Source organism: Euprymna scolopes, chromosome 45 (assembly GCF_053919585.1).
Source record: "Euprymna scolopes isolate OS-2025 chromosome 45, ASM5391958v1, whole genome shotgun sequence".
NCBI lineage: Eukaryota > Metazoa > Mollusca > Cephalopoda > Sepiida > Sepiolidae > Euprymna > Euprymna scolopes.
This window is the reverse complement of record NC_136526.1, coordinates 10,396,305-10,404,909: the sequence shown is the minus strand read 5'-3', so window position 1 is coordinate 10,404,909 and position 8,605 is coordinate 10,396,305. Positions and strand designations below refer to the sequence as shown.

Below are 8,605 nucleotides of genomic sequence, written 5' to 3'. Positions count from 1 at the left end.
TTGCACAAATGTTACATATGTGTCTGGCCGGTGATCGTCTAGCGATTAAAATGGACAGTTAATTTATTTATCAATGAATACAAGACACTTTGTTTATAAAAAAAGACTTAGTTTATTTTACGAAATATTTAATATACACTTTTCAACACAATGACGGCGGTAGGGGGATTAGGGGTGGTTGTAAACTGTGACAATTTTTTCCTCAGCTGTCCGTCTCTCTGACTGTCTCTGCTTTGTTTATCTTTTTTCTTTTATTGAAGTATCTTCGACCTCTTAACCCAGTTCTTTGCAATCTCGTTATTAACACTTTTCGCTGGTTTTCGATTTGACCCATAACCGATTTGACGTCATGGATTCAGGTCGTACCAAGCCCGGGAATTCCATTGTTTATTTTCATTTGCTTAGTCTTAGCTCGCTCGCACCTCTCCATAACACAAATAACAATATAAACAATCAACCCTCATCTAAAAAAAAATCAAAACTGTGAAAAAAAAAAATTTCTTGATGTGACTTTGTTATTCTTCATAGAAGAAGTTTACCGGGTGTATTACCTGTACACAACTGGTATTTTGGTGGCGGGCCGAACAACCCTGGATTGGAAAGAAACTTTGTTTATTAATGTTTTTTAATTTTTGTGATGAGGATTGATATTTTTATACTCTTTTGATTATTCAGACTACTGTTCTCATCTTGAGTGTTTTTTTCCACAATGTTTCAGCTAATTTAAGGGCGTCTCTTGTCAAACTCAGGAATCTTTATGTCGAACTGGGGGGTGGGGGGAATCTGTACTGAATTTCAACGTTGTACATTATGGCGCCCAGTAGTTGTTGTTCGGCCATATTATTCTCAAGCACTTTTAATTGGTACATCCGATACTTGTCAGGAGCGATTGTTGTTGTTGTTATTTTCTTTATTGAGTCTCGGTGCGTTTATCGTTAGTTCTATTTTTTTTATGTTGATTTATAATCAACATAAAAAAAATAGAACTATAAATACACCAAGCCTCAATAAAGAAAATGGCAACAATTTATAGTTAGTTCTTTTATTTTTATATAATATATAAAAAAAAAATAGAACTATAAATGCACCAGGCCTCAAAAAAGATGACAACAATCGCTCCTGACGACGATCGGATGTAACGATTGAAAGCGCTTGAGGAGAATAAGGCTGAACAACAACTACTGGGTGCCATAATATACAACCTGCCAGCCGAAATGGCAAATTGAAGAGTTATCCAACAAAATCGGAAAAAAGGGGAACTCAGTCGTGTTCAATTTGACGTGGTTGAATAATGACCCGCTGCCATCATATATATATATATATATATATAATTTTAGGGAATGCGCCATTTTTTGGGAGTCTCCAGTGTTGGGGATTCCTACTTTGACGTAGTAGATAAAGTATTAAGTAAAATTCACTTCTAAACGACCCTCTTCTGAGGGGTCAATCCTCAGGACGGACAATTCTAAGAATACAATAACGAATTACTTAATACTTCTAAATAAAGGACTCTGTTCGAAATTCCATGCAGATTCTTCAACGCTTTCGTTCGTCGGGGGGATCACTATTTTAGGGAATGCGGTAATTTTGTGAGTTGCCATTTTTTGGGGAGTCACCATTTTTGGGGATCCCTACTTTCAGGAGTCATCACCTTTTTGGAAGGCAACATTTCAGGGTTTGATTTGGGCTACATTTCAAGGTTTTGTTTTGGGTGCAGTGCTTTTTTGATTTGGGCTACATTTAAGGGTTTTGATTTGGGTGCAGCGCTTTTTTAATTTGGGCTACATGTCGGTTTTGATTTGGGCTATATTTCAAGGTTTTATTTGGGCACAGTGCTTTTTTGATTTGGGCTACGTTTCAGCGTTTTATTTGAGTGCAGTGCTTTTTTGTATTTGGGTTACATTTCAGGGTTTTGATTTGGGCACAGTGCTTTTTTAATTTGGGCTACATGCCAGGGTTTTGATTTGGGCTACATTTCAAGGTTTTATTTGGGCACAGTGCTTTTTTGATGTGGGCTACATTTCAGGGTTTGATGTGGGCTACATTTCAGCATTTTATTTGGGTGCAGTGCTTTTTTGATTTGGGCTACATTTCAGGGTTTTGATTTGGGCTCAGTGCTTTTTTGATTTGGGCTACATTTCAGGGTTTTGATTTGGGCTCAGTGCTTTTTTGATTTCGGCTACATTTCAGGGTTTTGATTTGGGCTCAGTGCTTTTTTGATTTGGGCTACATTTCGGGGTTTTGATTTGGGCTCAGTGCTTTTTTGATTTGGGCTATATTTCAGGGTTTTGATTTGGGCACATATCCCTGACAAAACCCACTCAGCAACAAAATCCCACTTCTTCACTGAGGTCCCCAAATAAAGCTTTCTACTCTAATTTCCTAGATATAGTTCCAAATAGTAGCCCCTTACATCCAAGTGGCAATGTGCCTTGCTGGGGGTAAACACAAGTTTAAAAAAAAAAAGTGCTTTGAGGTGAGTTAGTTTAAAGAAATATTTCTTTTTGTGAAGAAGGTTTTAAGTTTATATTTAAATACGGGACAATGAGAGATATGTTATACGATAGAACAAAACAAAATAAATAAGGAGTCTAGAGGTATATATTCACAAAATCAGGTTAACAGGAAAGTTCTTGCGGCTTTTTAACTTTTAAATTTAGATGGACATGGCTCGGCTCAAATAAAAATTTATTGAATTGACATAAACACCATCAGAATCAACACACTTTTGCCAACGCAAAACAAGTGTATTTATGCCAGTAACGTAAAAATCTTGCGTTCTGGTGGCGATGAAGTTGCTGAAGGTATTTTCGATATCGCTTAGGTTTTTCAGGCATTTCTCACGCAGAAAGTTGTCGAGATGCTTTAAAAAGTGGTAGTCGGTAGGTGAGAGGGTTGGAGAGTATAGTGGATGAGTCAGAGTTTCACAGGCCAATTTATTCAATTTCTGCGGGGTCGGTTTAGCAATGTGCGGTCAGGCATCGTCGTAGAGGACAATTGACCCTTTTCTGTTGGCTAATGCTGGGTGTTGTTGTCGAAGTTTCTGATGCATTTCACCCATTTGTTGACAGTACTTCTGCGTTGTAATGGTTTTGCCTGCATTCAATAAACTGTAATGGATGAAACCAATCACAGGCCACCAGTTGACATGATCTTCTTTTTGTGCAACTCTGGCTTCGGGAACTGTCGTGGAGCTTCGTCGGGATCTAACCACTGAGCTGAGCATCATCAGTCATCGTAAAGAATCCACTTTTCATTGCAAGTCACAACTCTGTTTAGAAACGGGTTGTTCTTGCATAAAAGAAGGGAAGATGACACCTTCTAACTTCTCTTGGTTGTTGTTGAATTTGTGAGGCGCCCATTTATCAAGCTTTTGTCTTTCCAATCTCTCGAGTGTTTTGAAATCGTCGTATATGTTGCGTCTAATTCAGAAGCAAGTTCTCAAACAGTTGCACATGGATTGGCTTTAACTAAGGCTCTTAATTGATCGTTGTCAGCATCCGATGACCGACCAATACGCTCATCATCTTCAAGACTCTTCTTGCCACCATGAAATTTCTTAAACCACCATTGTGCTGTGTGTTCAGTAGTGGTGCCTGGGCCAAATGCTTCGCTGATATCGCAAGCTGTACCAGCAGTTTTTCGGCCTAACTTGAATTGAAATAAGAAAACTGTGCAAATTTGCTTTTTTTCCATCTTGTATTCAATGTTCTGAAAAAAAGACATAATTGTTTTAAAACGATTGTAATTTAAACGATTAGACAGAGCGAAAGAAGCTCTTTAAAATAATATATAAAGTAAAGTTATTATAACGAAAACTTATTTGAAAATACATCATTTGAAATAAAAATTAAAAATTCTGCAAGAACTTTCTTCTCAACCTAATACATAATTATCTTTTTTTTTACATAAATTCTGTGATAAATAGACGGTAAACGACTGTTGTGATAATGCATTGTTCAGGGATTCCTATTTGGTATTAGAAACGAAACTGCCTTCTATTAATAGAGGGGGTGGCCTCATTCACAACTTAGGGAAATGTGCTGGATTCCTTGAGGAGGCAGCACACCACGTTTTTGAATATTTAGTCAGGGTTTATTCCAATGGGAAGTATCCTTATGTCAAGGCGTCTGACAAACCCCTTTATGGGGAGATCGAAGACACCCGTGAATGGTGGATAGTAGGCATTCAGTTTCTGTCTCTTTTCTCCCCCCCCCTTCTTTTTTTATTAGTTTCTTCAAGCCGGGGATGGGGCATCCCACCAGTGTGTGTGTGAACATATGTTTTTTTAAAGTTATTTTCTGGGAAAATATTTTACCACAATTCACATGAATAAGGTTTTTCTCTCGTTTCATGTGGCACCTCTAATCACCGGGGTAATTGATATCTTCCCTAAGATTCCAATTTCTCTTCATATCATACGTTACACCTTGATATTTTGTCTGTTTCACTCTTTCAGCTCTGTTCATTAGCGGCATTCACTTCAATAAAGGTTGCTACTCTCTCTGTCTTATTTCATATTATTAGGTTGATGCAAAAATAAGTCCATTTTTTGACGTTCAACTTCAAAAGATCGTAACTACTTTCGTAACAAACTTTATTAATCAAAATAAGAACCATTAAAATCGACACATTTTTGCCAACGAGAAACAAGTTTATTTATCCCATCAGCTTAGAAATCCAGAGTTCTGGAAGCGATGAAGTCATTGAAAGCTGATTCAGCATCATCTCGGCTTTTGAAGCATTTTTCGCGCAGGAAGTTGTCAAGACACTTGAAAAAGTAATAATCGGTGGGCGAGAGGTTCAGTGAATATGGTGGATGAGGCAGTCTCATGGCCTAATTCATTCAGCTTCTTCAGGGTCGGTTGCGCAACTTGCGGGCAAGTGTTGTCATAGAGGAGAATTGGTCCCTTCATATTGACCAATCTTGGGCGCATATATTGGAGCTTCTGGTGCATTTCGTCAGTTTGTCAGCAGTACTTCTCTGCCGTAATCGTTTCGCCCGGATTCAAGAAGCTGTGATGGATGACACCGGCCATCATAAACAAACGGTTATCATAACCTTTTTTAGTGCAATTTTGGCTTCGGGAAGTGTTGTGGAGCTTCTCTGGCATCCAACCACTGTGCTGAACATCGCCGGTTGTAATAAAGGATCCACTTCTCATCACACGTCAAAATCCACTCAAGAAATGCGTCGTTTTTGTTGTGCAGAAGGAGCATAGAAGACACCTCAAAATGACTTTTTTTATTATTGTTCAATTCATGCGGCACCCATTTATCCAACTTTTTTGACTTCCCTATTTGGTTTAAATGGCAAACGATTGTTGAGTGGTTGACCTCAAGTTCAACAGCAACTTCTCGTGTTGGTTTTGCGAGGATCAGTTTCAATTAAGGCTTTCGAATGTTCGTTATCAACCGCAGTCGGCTGGCTGCAACAGTCTTCATATTTGAGGCTCTCATCGCCATTGCGAAATTTTTTGAACCACAGTTGTGCCACACGTTCATTAGTGGCTCCTGGGCCAAACGCGTCATTGATATCACAAGCTGTCTTGGCAGCTTTTCGGCCTAGTTTCAACTGGAACAAGAAAATCGTATGGATTTGAATTTTGGCAATGCCGTCGAAAAGCCTACAAAAAAAAAATGATAGAAAGATTGAGAACGGTAACGAATAACACGATTCGATAGAGCGAAAAACACGCTTCAAAATGATATATAACATGGCTATATATATATCAATGAATTAATTCAGAAATTATATATAAAATTAGCATGTGAGAAAAGGATATTGTTTTTGCATTAACCTAATACTATGTCAGGTTTGACAGCAGCATTTATTAGGTAGGTGGCTGTAGGGATTACATGGTCGTAATGTGTGGTGTGTGCCTAATTTCTAACAGTTCTTTCAGGTTGATGTTCCTAGGACTTGCTGCTACATTGGATGTTTAGTTTTTTCCAGATGGTCCAGTGGAGGTACTTACATACTCCATCATGTCTGTGTGTGCCTGTGTGCGCGCGCAACGTGAACCGACATCTTGCTGCTCAACTCCCCACATAGTACCCCTGGAGCTTATGTCCCTGATAGTAGCCCCCTACATCAAAGTGGCAAGGTGCCTTTTTTGGGGGGTGAAAATGTAAAAAAAAAAAAAAGAAAAAAGTTCCATGGGAGCATGAAATTCACAAGCGGTCCCCAGTCGCGTGTATATTCCCGTTAGGGGAGATGACGACGTTAGGTTTTTATTAGATGGTCATAATGTATGGTGTGCGCTTAATTTCTAACAGTTCTTTTGGGTTGATGTTCCCAGGACTTACAGCTACATTGAATGTTTAGTTTTTTTACAGATGGTCCAGTGGAGGTACTTACATACACTATCATGTCTCGCTGTGTAGTAGCCATCTTCCGAAACAATCTTGCAACTTGTTACCAGGTAGCTCACACTTTCCACATCCGTGTGGCAGAACCTGCATTTGTTGTCATTACTTAAACCTGACATCTTGAAGGCATTGGTCATCAATCCCTGGTCTTAAGCAGCCATTATAACCCTCTTCTGGTCATAGTATAGGGCTCCCCTCTTGAGTCAGTCCAAGGAACCGTCTTTGTCTATGTATTCCTGGGAGAGTTCCCCCCCCCCAAATACTTTGCTTGCTGATGTTGGCCCCACTCTTCAAGGTTTCTCTTTTGAAAGGTCGTGGTATATTTCTGCCGGCTCTTTCTCGCTATTTCTGTGAAATGCTTGTTTGGTTTTTCAGCCTCATCTGTCAGACAGCCCTGTCCAAAATGCTTGACCAGCTGGACCACTGATGTAGTTCTGCTAGCTCTAGTTTCTTGATGTATCATTGAAAGGGTGTGGTTCTGGGAGCTTCTCAGATACTGGTATGACTCTATCGCCTCCCCGGGAGGGTTACATGGTTGAGGAATGTCTTGGGAACGCAACCAGCTCCCCGGGGAATAAACAATATCCAACGATATCTAACAATAGGCACATTTTGGAAACATCAACAAAACGGGTCGATATGTCGTCGGTTATAACTGTCTGGCATGGAGTCGCTTCTTGTGTGGTCATTGCAGGCATCTTCCCATCGTCGGCATTAATGGCATGCTGAAATCGAACACTTGTACAAAAATAGCGACAAATGCATTTTTATAAAAATATATAATTTATTTAAGATTTAACAATCAGGAGCATATTTAGTCGACCCATTATATTTCAATTCTCTCTTCATTGAAAGAAAGAGAAAGGGAGTGAATCAGAGAAATAAAGAGAGAGCGAGAGAGAACGATGCGTTTCACGCAATGATTTGTTTTTAAAATTATAATATTGTTGTGGTTGCAAGGTTGAACAATAATTAGTAAGGAAATACAAAGAAGACGCAAACAACAAGATAACACAATAATAAGTGTATTAAAGAAAAGGTATATTTACAATATGTACAAATGACGGTGTCGAGTCAGAGAGTCTTGGTGGGAGGACATGTACGCTCTTCGGCGTCACTTCTGGTGGCATTTGAGTAAGACACACCAAGGCCAACCTAGGCTTGCCATTTATAGTGTTATGTTATTCGCATATGCAAATAAGTGGTTGCCACCACAACAAATATCAACATAGTTTTAACTGAATTCATAAACATATGCCAATCTTCGACTGCCGACAGTTTTAACCTTTAAGAAAAATGTGTCCGCACTGTAATGTGTGTGTGTAGGTGTGTTCACCTCCACATAAGTGCAGGCCAAGTTAGACGCAAGGTTCATTAATATAGAAGCCTCTAGCTCCCTCAAAAAGGGGCTAGCCATTGTGCCACACTGGCCTATGCTCACTGTAGTTGTTCTATGTTGGTGGTTAATCTCTGAGAGCCCCAGTTCTCCTTTATCCCGGGCAAGTAAAATCTTGGGAGATACCGGTTTCTGTATATTACTCTATGAAGTGTTACCATCTTCTGAGTCTTTTATGTGTTGTTGTGGCCAGTCAATGATGCCAAAACTGTATGTTATTACTAGACCAAAAGGTAAATGTAGTATAATGGTGACTGCTGAAGTGAAAGTGATACATAAATGCTAAAAAACAGAAAGGCGTTCCTTTCTGTCTTAAAGTTAAGAGTAGGATTGCTAAAGGATGACTATCAATCACTTTTGATGGTCTTGTATCTAATTTATAAGTAAAATTAATAATCTGAAATGAAGTTTATTAAGAAACCTGTGTCAGGCGGTCATTTCTTTGCCTCTTCTTAGTCTTCTGAGATGGTCTTGTTAGTCAATAGCTGGTCCTTGGTGTCGAGGCATTTTCTCCTGCATCGTGCCTCCTTTTTTTCAAAGTAGGTCTCAGAAGATAGATGGTCATATATACCGTCGGCTGCCAGACCAGTGAAGAGCTTGTAGGTGCTGGTTAGACAGCATAATGCTCTGTATTTATTTGGGCGTTGTGTCTCCTCGGTCTTAGGTATGAGGCTGGTGTCACCCTCTATCATAACCCTTCCGGCAGTTTGGATCATGGACAACCATGATCTGTCCTCCATCCTCATACCCCTCGCTTCCTCAATTGTGTTGCCGAGTTTCTTCTCTACAGCCAACTGATCATCATCTGCTTCTGGAATGGTTGTCTTCAAGTGTAAC

General features: G+C 39.4%; 1 protein-coding gene across 1 annotated transcript in view; it reads left to right on the top strand.

Annotated features, from left to right (window-relative positions):
* Positions 1-8,605, top strand: part of LOC145269246 (isoleucine--tRNA ligase, mitochondrial-like) — a 131,236-nt gene that overhangs the window by 100,435 nt on the left and 22,196 nt on the right. The gene's annotated exons all lie outside the window — the stretch shown is intronic.